This window comes from Ambystoma mexicanum, chromosome 3p (assembly GCF_040938575.1).
Source record: "Ambystoma mexicanum isolate Mex_15411 chromosome 3p, UKY_AmexF1_1, whole genome shotgun sequence".
Lineage (NCBI taxonomy): Eukaryota > Metazoa > Chordata > Amphibia > Caudata > Ambystomatidae > Ambystoma > Ambystoma mexicanum.
In genome coordinates, this window is record NC_090925.1 from 716,706,512 (window position 1) to 716,723,315 (window position 16,804).

At 48.1% G+C, this 16,804-nt stretch overlaps 2 protein-coding genes across 6 annotated transcripts in view; one reads left to right on the top strand and one right to left on the bottom strand.

Annotated features, from left to right (window-relative positions):
• CDC25C (cell division cycle 25C) overlaps window positions 1-16,804 on the bottom strand; it is a 553,873-nt gene that overhangs the window by 333,606 nt on the left and 203,463 nt on the right. The gene's annotated exons all lie outside the window — the stretch shown is intronic.
• Window positions 7,818-16,804, top strand: part of LOC138580770 (oocyte-specific histone RNA stem-loop-binding protein 2-like) — a 743,835-nt gene continuing 734,848 nt past the window's right edge. Inside the window, exon 1 of the mRNA XM_069651575.1 lies at window positions 7,818-7,948. The gene's annotated coding sequence lies outside the window, so the exon portion shown is untranslated. The remainder of the gene's footprint in view (window positions 7,949-16,804) is intronic.

Sequence of the window (16,804 nt, forward strand, 5' to 3'; positions counted from 1 at the left end):
ACCCATTGTGACGAATCCTTGATGGTCGTCAATTCTCCCCGAGGGGGAGTCCTTTCCCCATGAGGCCAGGGAGGTCAGCCGCTACCCGGGGGAGCCCCTTCCATGAGACCAGAGAGGCGAGGCCGCTACCCTTTAGTCCCCCTGCGTGTGGTATGCAACGGGAGCATCTCATGGGGAGAGACTCCCCTTCTAGGAACAAAGACGACCATCCAAGGGAAATGTAGTATGACAACCTTTCATCAACATCTGCATAGCTAGACCAGGCACAAGTTGGCTTCAGACCACAGAGGAACGGAATCACCTCTCCTCCCAATATGGGACGACCTAAAAATGAACGCAGATTCAGACAAGAGCACTGCCTTGATACTCCTAGACCTATCAGCAGCATTCAACGCAGTTAACCATGGCACCCTCATAACAAGATTAGGAGGACTTGGAATAACAGACACCGCCCTACTATGGATGAAATCTTTCCTAACAAACAGAACGGAAACCGTATGGATGAAAACCTTCAAATCAAGCCCGAGAGATTCCACCTGTGGAGTACCACAAGGATCATCCTTCTCCCCGCTACTATTCAACATCTACCTGTATCTACTTATCAGAATCATCAAAAGCCACGCCCTCACCTGCTACAACGCCGATACACGAATAATCTTCAAAATACAAGACAACCTGGAAATAAGCTCAACGCTAGAAACCTGCCTCTGCAATGTATTCTTCTGGATGAACTCCAACTGCCTCAAAATCAACCCAGGCAAAACAGAAATAAGGATCGTCAAAAAATGGAGAAAACCACTTCACCTCTTGGCAAAGAACTCGGGACAACCACAGCACCCTCACCGATTGTAAAAACCTAGGGGTCCTGATGGACAATAATATCACGCTAGAGCCACAAGTAAAGGCCCTTCTCAAGAAAAGCTTCTTCCTCCTGCGAGCGGCAAAGAGGATCCTCCCATTCCTATCGTTCGCCAACAAAACAACCACCATCATCCCCTAGTCATGTCCCGAGTAGACTAAGCCAACAGCCTATACCTAGGCATGCCTGAACGACTTAAAAAAACTACAATGCATTCAAAATGCGGCAGCCAGACTGCTTCTGAAACTACCCCAAGCGAACACACACCAGCGCTGAAAACACTACACTGGCTACCAATAAAAAACATAAAATTCAAAACAATGTGCATCATACACAGGGCAGTACACAACGAAGGCGCTGAGTTCCTGGTAGACAAACTACATCTACAACCAACAAGAAAGCTCGGATCAAGCATGGACATCTGCCTGGAACCAAAACCCTACAACAAAAAAACTTGGGAGGATCCTCCTCGCACCAAGCCCCGAAAACCTGGAACGACCTTCCAAAGTACATACGTAACACAATAAACCACCTACTATTCAGGAAACTACTCAAAACCTGGCTCTTCACGTCATAACTAGAAAGACTGGCCACAGGGGGGCACACACAACTAAAACATCAATGAACGTAGGGAGACCTTGATCCACACCAAGCAATCAAAGGGAAAAACCCTAAGGAAAATGTCCCACGACATACTAAACGACTAACGGGAGACAGCCGCAATACGACCAAAGACTATATACAAAGCAAGACAAAGAAACACTAGGACGAATCAACAAAAGGACCATGACCTTAAACTATAGCCATTCCCAACAGACCTAAGGACAACAGAGAGTGAAAGGAAGCATTGCACCACGAGCCCCAATTCAGAGGGTGAGAAACAAGGTTTCATCATTACACACTGACCACCAATACACAGCGGGAAGCACAATGCCCCATCACTACAACTAAATAGCCCCAAGGATGTTCACGCCACGGAAACCAAAGAACAAACAGAAAGACGGTCATGACAGGAGGAAACGAACGACTGACTACACAGGCTCACCAAGACGGATGCACTAGGAAGCCACAACACCACTCCAACCCTGAACCATACAAAGCCTTAACCGACCAGTGTCACACTAGATAATAGATAACTAACCAAGTCCCACACCCGAAGAAAAGGTTCAGACACACCTATCATTCCATACAATAGCCACTAGGATACAGCTGGATCAGCGCAGCACCACCAAAGCGAGTCGGCCCACGAGGAACCAGCAACAACCCAACCCATAGGGATACAACTCTAACAAACAGAAGTACCTGAATCAAGATACAGACTCCACCAACCAAACCCTCAATCTTCTGCATACTTAACCCACACAGCCACACAACCATCTCTCTCCCAGCAATCCGCACGCACTTTACCACACCACCACAAACATCACCAACACCACTCGAGATCTCGCCCAATACGATACTAGCACCAAAGCCCGGCACTCTGTATACCGAACTGAAGCTGCCAATAGCACACCACTTCTCCCACTCCTCCTCCCCTCCTTCCAACTAACGCTACCCGTCCTTCCTGTTTACATATCCGCCAGAGCGCCTGGGCACCTATTCCGTTGGTGACAGTGCGCTATACAAGTACCTTTAACATAACATATCCTCCTATAGCTTCACTGAGCCCTCTATAGCCCAAACGTCCATTTATTTCTGTAACTCTGTGAATCCAAAAGTTAACTGGGACAAGGACGGATGATTGTAGAATGATTCCTCTGGAAGGTACTAGGACGAGAAGGACATGCAGAGCAGTGGAGTCCTCAAGAGAATGTACATGCACGTTTTTATCAAGGAGAAAACCTGCCTAGAAGACAAGCAAGGAAGGAAGCAGTTCGTTGGAGCACCGGGAAGAGGCCAGTGAGTGGCAGGAATGAGGGAACCGAGACGTCCCAGTTTGCTACAGTGAGGAGAAACAGGACAGAAGACTGGCCAGGAGATAGCCCGGGCACAAGAATCTTGACCCCATGCAAACACCTGTTGGGGAACACATCCAATGCCCTTAACCTGCACGTAAATACAAGCTGCGCAAGTCACTTTAAAGAACCGCAAGGTTATAAAGAAAGCAGCCCCCACACACTATTACCTGTAGTTCCAAAAATGTAGTTCAGTAAGCAGTATCCCTGAAAGTGAAGTAAGCCATAAAGCGCAGACCTTATACCCGAGCATATACATAGGTCTTTAACAAGTATAGCAACATTTAATGTTATTTAGGTAACTTAATGATGCTAGATGAATGAAGACCGTCTACTAATTGAATATACAACACATAAGTAGGCCTCTAGACAGGCTCAGCCATCCCTGAGGTTTATAAGTCAGCATGAATTAGCAGAAAATATCAGCCAAGACCTTGCAAAGAAGCGCGCACACATACTAACTTCCCACTGCAAGACAATGCCAAGCAGTGATTGGTCAAGGCAAGGGGTATGAACACAATCTCAGACCTGCATTTCAGGAGTGAGGTCAAGTAAACACAGTAGTAAGAGACCCCACAGTTAAGGAACAAATGCTGCACAGATTGGCTTAAACATCAGCTTAGCCGAGTTCCCCAAGCCTGTGTTAAAGGAATAGAACACAACTTAAGCTTTGATGTACTGATTAGGAACATAGCACAATGAAGGACACAAGCTGGTAGGAATTAAACAATGAGCATTAAAGGAAGAAAGATCAAGGAACACTGCACGCTGTAGGAAAAACCTCATGGGGAGGGATTCAATTACTAGGATAGAAACCGTAAAGAACATTGCAAGTAGAGTAGAATTAGTTCAGTATAAAGCATTCTCATGAAAACCTATGAACAATTCCAATAGCACATACACAATATTATTTAGGAAAGTATTTATAATAGTGCAAGCTATGTGCATATAGCCATATCATTGAAAGACAATGGAATTTGCAAACACGTAAGCCCCCAGCTTGCAAGGTCGTTGACAGAGCAAATGAATCATGCACAAACCATCAGGAAGGGAAGCAAGTAATGTTTCCAACGAGGAGTTCCAATACTGAACTTGCGATGAACAGTTGATAACGATTGGAACATTAAGATGGTGCCAACTGATGAGGTCCTTGGGAAAAGGATGTAAAGTTATTTTGTTGTCACACAGATTGGTTGAAATCTATTAAGTCGCTCAAGCCACAAATACGCCTCCAATATGAAGTATTGGGGAAACCAGTTACAAACTGTAGCATCCAATCAGCATCATAAGAAAGAAGAGAATTTCAGTGTCAATTGGTGCGCTTTGGTCACGAGGATAGAATAAGCCGATACGGCTAGATATTGTAAAGACTGACCTATAGTGCAAATGACGATGCCCAATCAGAGGCCGGGAATGTGAACAACATGTTAAATTTGTTGTAATTGCACCTTGGATATTTGCTACAAATTCAGCCATTTTGTGTCACCATGTTGAATGACATTTTGATTATTCCCGGGCTGTGTTGTAATAAACTTACTTTTTTCTCACATCTCAAATTTTTTTTCAGCTTTGGATTGATTTTTATTACTAAACCACAAGCACCAAATGAATAGATTTTGAACTTAGACTTTGAATTCAAACGTATTGCAAGGACCAGCAGACAATTCATGCACATTGCTACATAAACCACAAAGAATTAAAAAAAAGATTAGATTCATTAAGATTCACACTGCAAATAACTAGGACTACATATATTGAATTTCCTTGAAAAAGCCTAAAAGGCGAAACTTCTGGCCATGGAGTTGCCACATAGAAATGACTTCAATAACAAGTCATTAATGTACTAACGCAGCCAAATCTTTATGTCACAGAATGCAAATGACTCATTGATACCCATGACCAGTGCTTACAATGGGGGAGCTTGCTTTTAAACTATATCATAAGGCCTTTGTTAAAGGAGGAACAGAGACACAAATAAGGTGTGGCAATACCTTCTTTTCTGTAGTCGTTATAAGTTGGATGTCGCAAGCATGAGAGCAGTCAGGCAGCACCAGCAAGTTTATTCTCTCCACAATCTAACTGCCACTTCACAGAACACTCAGTTAGCGGACATGCATTATTCCAGTCTCTTAACATTCCACACTAATGTGAACATCGCACCCCCAAGGTGCACTAAGACAACAGACTTCCCCACCACTCCCCACCCCTTAGGAACATGAACAAGAAGGTTCCTTAAGAACAAAGTTAACAGAAAGAAATGTAAGGCAATAAACGTGGAGGTCAATATGCAATGTGTATCGGGAGGATAGTTCAGGGGCGACGTGCTTGCCTTGGAAGCAAGATGACGTGGAGCAACACAGTTTCGATCCCCTGGTCGGCGCTTAGAAACCTCTGGGTATTACGTGCGTTATAAATAACCAATCATGTCATACATTAAAAATACAGACAAAAATTACCACAGTTAAGGTGGGTTGCCATAAATACTAAAGCATATGGTAGAGGGATTCCCAGAACCCCCCTTGTTCTGCATGTTAAGTAACTTTGGGCCTCACCCTAAGTTACCAGGGGAATCCAGACGTGGACCCCTTGCTCACTGTTCTTAGAGAGGCACAGCTCCACCTCCAACAAAAAACACTCAGCATTTCTGCAAACTTCACACTCAAAAATCTCAGACAACCATCTCTCACACAACAACCCGCACACACTTCACAACACCGCAACAACACATAAGCAACAGCACACGAGGACTGGCATCGACCCAGTACGCGCACCAAAGCTCAGCACCCGGTGTATACCGAGTTGAAGCTGCCAACAGAACACCACTCCTCACATCCTACTCCCGCTTCACCTACTAACCCATCCCACCTTCTCCTTTACAGATCCGCCAGAGTGCCTGGGGACCAACTCCATTGGTGACGGTGCGCGGTACAAATACCTTTAACATTTAACATACATAACAAATCTCCCACAAATCGAGATAATGGCTTCAACACTAACCCAAAGGAGTGGAAGAACACAAAATTAATAACTCAGAACCGATAAAACAGAATGAGATTAGATAGAACCTTACTCCCTCCAAAAACACAACAAAGCTCAATGTACAGAGGCAGTTTGGTCCACCAACATGACAAACCAAGCACCAAGTGGGACACTCAAGATGTAATCCATAAACCACAAGGAAGGGACAGGAAGGCCCTTGCAGTGGACAACAATTAGGATAACAACCCACCGCCAGCCACCAAACTACACAACCGTGCAGAAATTCCGAATGTCACTATGGAACCCACAGGTCACCATTCCCACTACTACACAACTTGAAAAGAGAAAGGAAAAGAACTGGAAAGAACTTCCAGAGCATGAAGAGCATATATGGCAGCACACACTCCAAATGTCACCATCCACGGCGCACAGCCAACTTTCCGAGAATTAGCATGACACGGCAATGATTGAACTAAGAAGGGACCTTAAAGGATCTCCATGGTATGGAAGAACTACAGTCGCACACCCACCAACTGTCACCACCCACGGCGCTCAGTGGCAAACGCAGTCCCATAGGGTAAGACGTTCACCACTACCATTCACACAAGTATTTGGTACAATGGCCACTTGTGATACGTGTTGTCTCCAAACCTCAGCCAAGGCAAGGCTTCACGGAGACAAGCAAGTTCCCTACATTAACCTGCATTTGTTGCCTACAATGACACATGGTTTCCTTAACTGCAACTTGGGTGAAGCTTAGCGGAAACACCGTCAATGTCGCTACCTGCATAATAGATTGGTTTTTTTGTTTGTTTACCAGCAAAAACTCATCCATAGCCTCTTCAACACCAACCAGGGTGAAGTCCCTAACGCGTTAACCAAAGATAATATTCAGAACGCAGAAGATGTAACGTAACAAGTCACTTGTAACCTCCTAAACTTCAGCCAGGATGGAGTCCAAGGCTTAAAACCAAGTGGTATGCATTCCCGAACACAGTGGTTTAGTTCCCCACCAATGTGAAAGCACTTCCAACTAAAAGACAGGGAATGCTAGTGGATGACAGCCAACATCAAAAAACACGCAGGATTTCAGCAGATCTGGATGAGTTCCTTGAGAACTTCAATATATTCCCTCCCCTCGAGAGGCATTTGTCCCCACAGATCAAACAGATTCTCAGCACATTACCTAATTTCCTTTCCTCCTCCGAGCAGGAGAAGCCCTGTGAACATATGTAACATAAGCCCTCAACACAAGGTTGAATTTCATTTTGCAGCAAGCACACTTCTGGGACTGCGGTCCCTTTCTCAGAGCGTCCTGCTCCTTCACTGGAAGGCAGTTCCTCTGGCACTTTTACTGACACTCGGTCAGCACTTTGGAATTTTAGCCCCATCTGCAGAGTGTCCACCCTTGCGGAATGGTCTACAGAATGCGCTTTCTTGTGCTCCAACACCTTCCGCTAGGGGCATTTAAGTTTTGTTCCCGGTTCTGAAACTTGTGGCCGCAAAGCTACTTTGCTCTCTTTGGGCCAAAACAGCCTCTTCTTGCTCATGTGACCGCCTGTCACGTTGCCTCTTCCTTCAGTAAGGATGCGCACAGCCATTGGTTGGATGTTGAGCGATGTCATCATTGTGCCCGCTGCCGAGGAGGTGATCAGAGCTCCCCGGGCAAGTAATGGGCTCTAGGTCTAGCCCAGCAAGAGTTGCCGGCAGTAGGGGGATTCGTGGAGTTCTGACCGCCATCTGCTTCCTCTTTCAATTCCTGCTGCTCAAGCGGCTCCTCCTTGTGCGCGCCATCCTGCCGATCCATGCCTCCAAAGTGCACCGTTCAGTCACTTGCAGTGCATGCAGATGGCCTTGAAGTGCTGTAATTTTCTCGCTTGGGGATGGCAGCAGATGGTCATAAGCTGTGGTGCAGGGACACCTTCACTCTCGGTTTCCCTGCCGAGGCCGGTCCTCTGCCTGCAGCGCTAGCCCTCAGCGCTCTACTGCTGCCCGAAATTGCCTGGAATGAGTCGGAAAGCAGGCGTACCTTCTGCCCTGGGTACTGGTCGTGGTGGGGGCAGCGATCTCTCCTCTGCAATCCCTGAAGCAGCCTTGGCGCTGGGTTCCTGGTACTGCTGGTCGCCAACGTTAAAGGATGCACACTGAGAAACAGGTAAGAGGTGGGACGATGCCTTCTTTATTGTATTAGTTATAAATCCAATTCCACAAGCCTGAGAGTAATGTCAGACAGCTTTCGAGTGTAGTTACACAGGAGGACCCCTGAGCTTGCCGATTAATTTTGTCATCTTTTTATGAACCTCTGAACTCATATGGACGCATCACATGTAACAGTTACAGGAAGCTATTTTTAAGCCCCGCCCCCCCTAAAGCCTAATCTGCCATGAAAAGATCGCATTTGCGCACACGCATGTTAGAGTACCTCATGAGTGCAGTTACGCAGCGTCTTGAGATCCTAGTGAAAATCTGACATTAGCATGCAACAGTAAAATTATCGATAGATCTGATGTTTATTGTAACTCCGTTGATGTGCTCCGTTTACACGCTGAAATCAGGTACACCTTTCCATCTCAAACCTTTTTATAGAACATCTGACCTATCAAATGACGCATTAGAAAAAGAAAACATTGCCGTCCCATTTCCGACCCTTAAAAGTCAGAAAAGAACGAAATCATTAACTTCATATATTAGAGTATTCTGGTCTCCAAAACCCCAAGCAGATTCAACATTTGATGGCCGTAATTGGAAACACTGAAATGCAGACTCTGATAACCCCTTAGACTATTCACAAACAAAAACCATGTGCGTTTATTGAAATCACAGACTCACTGATGGTGGCGGCAGTACGTCAAGAAACAAATGCAGAGTAGTTCAATCGAATCGCCAAATTATCTCCACCTGACCAACGTACAAACAGAATTATCCGATCGTGACATGTGAATCACTCAAAGGATGCAAATTCACACATCCATTAAAATAGAACTGAAGCCGATAATATATCAGAAGCTCCAATATTGTTGGCAAAAATTGTGCAAACCGTGATTAGCAAATATCCAAATATCCAGATACATCTGCCCTGCAGACAGTAATAACCTGAGAAACTGAGCTCACAGTAGTTATAGAAGCGCAACTCCCTAAACCTATGACCCCTTGCTCTATTCCAGATCGACATGACTTGTCCCAATCGCCCACACTAGGTAGAAACATCTAACTCCAGCAACTCATCTACTTGCGAGTCCGTGTCTTGCCAATCCAATCCCACGCAAATGACAGATACACAAACAGAACCCACCTGCCCGTCTGGAAGCAACAAGGGGGGCACCAAGCTAACGTTTTACACGAGAACAATGTTTTACTCAGTAGAGAGTCAAAAACATACAGTTTACCACACCTCAACACCTTTATGAATCTGATGAGTGCCTTAGTAAAAATATGGTAAACCTAAAATCTCATGTAAAACCTACCAATTTAAATACATAATGTATATGCATAGAGGAACCCACTCAATTAACACAGCAAAGAGATAAGGTGACTGCAGCCTCACAAACAAACGCTGCATTTTCCCCTTCAAAATGAAAGGGAGATTTTTTACATTTGTAGAAAAAACTAAAGCCAACCCAGCACAAACAAAAAGAATCCAAGAACCTTAAAATGTCAGCTAAAAGAAAAAAAATATGGCTCTAGAAAATTCATCCAACCCCTTACGACTCCTGAGAAAGCTACATTTTATGCAAAATCTCGAATGACGAAAAAATTCAACGAGGGCATTAACACCCAAATGAACCAAAACTCATTGCTTGTAGATCCTGATAAAGTAGATCAAATTACTCGGGGGCGTGGCTTGGACGCCATGTGAAAGGACGTGCCCGAACGGGAGCTCCCGCTGATCCGAACATTATCCGGCTGAATCCGCGCAACGGCCGCTACGATGTGGCATAGACGGTGATGACTGTAAATGCGAAGCTCGGCTGCACATGTGGATGCAGTTTCATACGGGATTGTGCAGCGCTTGTGTCCCCAGGAGCCGCGTGAAGTTTTTGGGCCGGAGCTTCGCCGGCAGACAAAATGGCTGCCGCCGCTTGATGTTGGGACAAAGGATCGGGGACCGGATTCTGGAGGCGATTCCCTCAGTTCACGTTCAGCGCGATCCAGCGAAAGCAAGCTTGACTGGAGGTAGCCGAAACTGTGTGGCGACGGGGGGACACAGTGCCCCCAGGCCTGGGGCCTAAGCGAGATCGAAGGGACGCTCCTGATCGAAGATATGACAAGCAAGCTCCTGAGGGCGAAGAATAAACAGCCCACGCTCGACGAATTTGCCAAGACATCGCCTGGCACCGAGGGGACCAGGAGCAAAGAAAAGGCCCAGCCCAAGGAGATGGCCGCAGGAGGAACGAACCAGGAGGTCCTGGCAGCGATCGCAGATCTGAAGGCGACATGGGAGACCAAACTCCAACTTGCGGTGGCCGAATTGAAAACTGCGATGGAACTTCAGGTCGGGGCGGTACAGGAGGACGTGAACCTCCTGAGGCAAGATGTGCGAACCCTGGCCGAGCGCACAGAGACCCTGGAGAAGGAGATGGGCCCGACTGTGGCGGAATGCACCGCGCACAAACGAGAGATCCATGCCCTGGTGCAGAGGGTAGGCAACCTGGAAAGCAGGGCTGAAGAGGCAGAAGGTCGGGCCCGCAGAAACAACATCCGGATTGTGGGCCTACCGGAGGGAGCTGAGGGCCAGAATCCCACAGATTTTATTGAGACTTTGCTGCTGCAGGAGATCACCGGAGGTGCCCTAACACAGGGATTTGCAGTGGAGAGGGCACACAGGGCCCTGATCAGAAGGCCACCGCCGGGTAATCCGCCCAGGCCCGTGATCGCCAAGATCCTCAACTACAAAGACCGGGAGAAGATTCTGGAACATTTTCGTAAAGGGGGCACCATACGGCGAGGGGAGGCAACCATCTCTGCTTACCCCGACTACACTCTACAAGTGCAGCGCAGTCGGATGAACTTTGCGGCGGTCAAAAGGCGCCTGCGGACGGCCGGTTTCAAGTATATGTTACTCTACCCAGCCAAACTTAAGGTCTTCTTCAAGGCTAAGACGCTGTTTTTCGACACCCCTGAGGAGGCCATGGAATGGCTTGATGCGCAGAACTGCCCTCAGGAGCCTGATGAGCAGATGGCGGACGGAGCAGGGAGAGTTAAGTGAAACAGTGGGCCCGGCGGACTTTGAACATTTGGACTGGAATATAGTCTTTGCCACTTTGTGATGGGGATGTACCTTTTAACTGTTTCAAACATGGTCCGCGAGCGCGGATATAAATGTGTAGGGGGCATCCGAGGGCCGTTTTATTCGTACCCCAGTGTGTGGTTAGGTTAGTCACTGTGTGGGGTGTGACACCCTGTCGGGTTCTCTGCGGGGGCTTCCGTAGAGAACCGAACACGGGGATGCCTGAGATCCAGGGATGGAGCTGGGTAGTTGGTTGGGTTAGGGGGGTGGGGGGTGTTAGTTGTTATGTGAGCCTGGGGAAGAAACTGAGAAGGGATGTAGTCGGGACTGGGGGGAGGCGATCAGACCAGAGGAGGAAGTGGGAGCCACGGATAAATCATGGGAGACCTTAAGGTATTGACATGGAATGTTAGAGGGTTGAATAGCTACCTGAAGCGTAATAAGGTCATGTTGTATTTGAAGAGGCAGAGGATAGACGTGGCCTTGTTACAGGAGACGCATTTGACACGGGATAAACTTGAAATGGTGCGGAGAAAATGGAGGGGGACAGTGGTTGGATCCACATTCTCTGCATATGCCAGGGGTGTGCTGGTTTGGGTTGCACCACATGTCCCGTTCAAGCTCTTGGGGGAGGTTGTGGAGTCGGACGGGCGGCTGGCCATGGTTCGGGGGATTGTGGAAGGTAGAGTTGTCTGTATCATAAACACTTATGCGCCCAACTAGGACACAGCGACTTACTTCAAGACACTGTGCGCGAGACTCGGTGAAGGGATGGGGAGCACAGTAATCTGGGGTGGAGACTTTAATTGTGTGCTTAACCCCAGGGAGGACAGGTCGGATGACAAAATGGTTAGGCCCAGCCCAGCGGCCAAGGTGTTGCAGTCGCTGCTAGCGGATCTAGGCCTGGTGGACGTGTGGAGAGCGAGACACCCGGGTGGGAGGCAGTATTCGCACTATTCGGCTCCGCACCAATTGCACACGAGGCTCGACTACTTTTTTGCCACTCCAGACATTCTTTCGGAGTGTGAACAGATTGACTACAGGGCGAGGGTCCTCTCGGACCACTCGCCCCTAATCATGCATTGGCGGCTGCGCCCCCCACGTGCACGGATTCCAACATGGCGCCTTCGGGCGGAAGCGCTACGGGATCCGGTATTCAAGGAGGACATGAGGGAGGAGATAGTCGCGTACTTTGAGTCGAACACAGGGAGTGTCAAATCGGCTGGTACTTTGTGGGAGGCTTTTAAGGTGGTGATGAGGGGAGTTGCTATCGCGAAGTCCAAGGGATTAATGGGCGGAATCCTGACCGACCTGCGAGAGGCCGAGATCGAGCTGGAAAAAGAATTGGAGAAGGGTGGGACCGATGTGGAAGTAGTTACTGAGCTGCAGCAGCGGTGCTCTGGGCATTGGGACAGACTTTGTAACCTGAATTATACGAAGTACATTGAGAGGTTGCATGCGGGTGGGGACAAGACAGGCAGGCTCCTCGCTTGGCTATATAAGAGCGAAACCCCTAGGGCTCCGATCCGATCGGTCATCACTGAAGGGGGTGCGGAGATCGATACGCAAGAAGGGGTAAATGGGGCATTCGCAGAATACTACCAAACATTGTATGAAGATCGGGAAGGGGGGAGCCGAGAGGAGATAGATGAAGTACTCGGGGATATAGGCCTGCCCAGAATCAGCGATGAAGAGCGAGAGGAGATGGATGCTCCGATCACTCTGGAAGAGCTCAGAGAAATAGTGCGACAGCTGCCCACTTGCAAGGCCCCGGGGGCGGACGGGCTCCCCAGCGAGTTTTATAAGGCGTATGGGGAGGAGGTACTCCCACCCATGCTGGACATGTTTAATGAGGCGTTTGAGCTGGGACAGCTACCAGAATCACTCAGGGAAGCGGTCATAGTGCCACTCCCCAAGCACAATACACCGGGACACGGTTGCGGCTCCTATCGACCCTTGTCAATGCTGAACCAGGACAGCAAGATCCTAACAGCTGTCTTGGCGGCTAGAATGAGGAGAGTGATAGCCCGTCTGGTCAGGGTGAATCAGCTTGCCTATGTCCCGGACAGGAATATTACCCACAACCATAGACGCCTACACAGAGTGGTCGAATGGGGATGTAGCAAAGACGGCGAAATGGCGATAGTGGCGCTGGATGCGGTCAAGGCGTTCGACTCTGTTCGTTGGCCGTGGCTGTTGGCGGCACTGGATCACTTCGGAATGGGGCCAGGGTACAGGAGGTGGGCCGAATTATTATATAGCGCGCCTCTAGCCAGAGTTCGTACGGGGGCAGTAGTGTCGGACAGGTGGCAGTTAGGTAGAGGCACCAGGCAGGGATGTCCTTGGTCCCCAATGTTGTACATCCTGGCCCTTGAGCCCTTGGCAATTTACCTCCGGCAACAGTATGACCCGGTGGGCATAGAGGTGGGGGGGGGGAGAGCCATCTGATATCCCTGTATGCCGACGATATGCTGTTGTACCTCCAATACCCTGAAGAGAACTTGCAATATGTCTTGGAGGTGATGGAGAGGTTTGCTTGGCTTTCTGGTATAGCGGTCAACCCTCGGAAATCCACTCTGTTCCCGCTGGGCGGCTATGTGGGGATACCGGCTGAGAGGTTGCCAGTATTGCGAATCCCATGGGCGACAAGCACCTTTCGGTACCTTGGCATAGACGTATATCACACGACCGGGGAGGAACACAGGCACAATACTGAATTGGCAGTGGGGAGGATCGAGAAGTGCATGAGGTTTTGGGAGAAACTACCCTTGGCGATGATGGGCCGGGGTGCTATGCTTAAGATGGTCGTGCTACCTAGGCTGCTGCATTATTTCAATAACATTCCATACATGATACCCAAGGGGTTTTTTGCTAGACTACATGGGGTATGTAGAGATTTCTTATGGCAGGGCACGCGTAACAGGGTCGCATTGTGGAAATTGCAGAAGGCTTATGAGAAAGGCGGCGTGAGGCTGCCGAACTTTGAGGCCTACTACGTGGCAGCGCAGCTGCAGTACGTGGCCAAGTGGCTTTCGGACGACGAAACCCCGGAACATAGACTGTTGGGAAAGGACTGCTCCCCCTTCTACCTGCGAGAGATTATTTGGGTATCCAGCACATGGATGAGGGGGCGTCCTAAGATGCTAGCGTTGGGCAGGAACATGTGGCGAAGAGCCTGCCGGATGATGGGGGACCCCCTGCCGTGCATGCCGCAGCTGCCGCTGGTGGCCTTGGCAGGGGGAGACGGACAGCTAAGGGCCATCCTGCGAACATACTGGGAGTCAGTGGGGCTGGTCACTTTGGGGGACATTTGGCAGGATGGGGCCTTGGCGGAGTTCGCAGATCTGGAGGCGGGGGCGGGGCTGCATGCGGGGCAATACATGACGTTCCACAGAGTGGTCAGAGAGGTCCGGAGCACTTGGCCCGAGACCGTATTGGCTGACGAGCCGGATGCGACGCTGGAGATCATGTATGACGCATCCGAGGGCGGGCATGAGGTCTCCAGGCTGTACGAGATGCTGATGGCAAAGGTTGGGAAGGATTTGGGGTACCTGAGGTTGGAATGGGAAACAGAGATGGGGGCCCCGATGGCGGATGGGCAGTGGGAGCGCGCCCTGGGGTACCACAAAAAAGTGTCGAGGAATGCCAGGTTCAAACAGATACAACTATATATCACGCATAGGGCATACATGACCCCCCTGAGAATTTCCAGATTTCGAGACGCTGGACGCCAGGCGTGTCCTAAGTGTAGCACAGAGAACGCTGATACATGTTCTGGGCCTGCCCTGTGATTGCAACCTACTGGGGTGAAGTGGCGCAGAAGCTGGCAGGGAGGGGCATTGTACTTAAGATAGATTCGGCCTGGGCCTGTTTGCTTGGAGGGTACCCCAGGGCGCGCAAGCTTCGGCACGTGGAGAAGCTTAAAGATCTGGCTTATACACTTGCCAAACGCAGAATAGCCATGGGATGGAAGAATTGTCAGAGGCCACGGGTGGAGGTATGGTGGCGTGACCTCCAGAAATGGGCTGCCGCCGAGACGACAGCATGGTGGGAGGCCAGCAGGGCGGGAGGGGAGGAAGAGGTGAGCTCCCTCACGGCATGGAAGGTGCTATTGGCTGAACTGTTTAGTACGGGGTCGACCTCGGCTGGATCCGAGAGCGACGGAACCCCACCACACGGAACGGACAATGATGGTGGACACCCTACAGGCTCATAGGGGGGAGGGAAGGGGATTGTTAAGTTAATTTTGTTCTGTTTTTTCTTTCTTTTCTTTTTCATATCTGTTGTTTGGCCTTTGTTGTGGCTTGATGTGTTCTATTTATGTTCTGTTGCACTGTGTGGTCGTTATAAAATAAAATACATTTAAAAATAAAAAAAAAAAAAAGTAGATCAAATTACTCAACTCCACGAGTCCCTGGTTGACCCTGATCAGATTATGAACTTTCATGAGCCTTTAGATGGTTTCAGGCAGCTCAGTTGCCATCACACCAATAAACATCTAAAGGTAGAAGGAAATTATCAAACTTTACAAAACGCTGGGTCAGATCTAAGTGTAAAGTACCCAAATATTGAGGGAGTTCACAATACTATCCGCAAAAGCTGGAATCCTGAGAAAACGTCCTTATCAGAAAGAAGAAGACATGCCCTACAGGGAAAGAACCTACCATTAATACAACTCCAAGAATCTCAAATACATAAAGCGACAACTCTACTCATATGACGAGATGCAGACAATCTATTACGGCCAATAAACTCTGCTCCTCAGATACTGGAAAAATCACAGTTCTGTTGCAGTGTAACCCCCCCCACCCCCCACACCAGCTCCTCAATACGTACTAAACCGAACTAACATCTTAAGATGGCGTAAAAGACATCCAATCCTGCGACATAACGCAAGTTGAATTCATAAAAGAACTAGCTAAATTAAGCTGTGGGTTAACTCTGGAATGAAACTTTCTATGGCAAGCCAGATCGGAGTTGTAACAATTAGGCGTTTCACTGAATCAAGTCTACACACAAAACATAGGCCTGAATAAAAAAAAAAATGAAAAAAAAATCTGCCCGCTCCTTCCCATTTGGACGAGAACTGCTATCATACACCGAGGGAAGCTAGCAATAGTGAGACTAAATATTGAATGTACACAAGGACCATTTAGAGAAAACCATCAAGTTAATTTTATTGCTTCTAAAACATGGGTACTATAGTGGCAAAATTGGCAAATGAGGTGGCTGTAGTGAAAACATAACCCAATGAGATCACCTTCCGACATCTAAAGTTAGCCAGCTGGAAGACTAGAGGTTTTAAGCACTTATTTAATAAAAAAGATACTCTTAAAAACGTTCATCTTACTACAAGAAATGTGGTACGTCAACACACCTGTGTGGAACGGCTACGCTACAGCCCTATGTGCAGTAAAAAGGCGTTCATGACCGCCCTAAGTCAGGACTCTTAGTAGCTTCCAGAATAGCCTTAGAGCCCTGGGCTTCTCCAAATATTTATTTCCAACTTATGAAACTGAGGCTGTCTAGAGGTAATCTAGGGATATTAAAATTGTACTGGAAACATCTGGACTATCGGAGCAAAATGCTCTGAGATTACATACAGATATTAGATCTGATAAATTTGGTCCCCAACAAACTCAGTATTGGGATTGCATGAGATCCTAATATAAAATGCATTTCTGATTTTAAAAAGCAGCTGACTCTGCGAGCCAATGGCCAAATCTGATGGAAAACTGACAATTTGTAATTTTTAATGACTCATTGAAAGGAGATAATCCACCT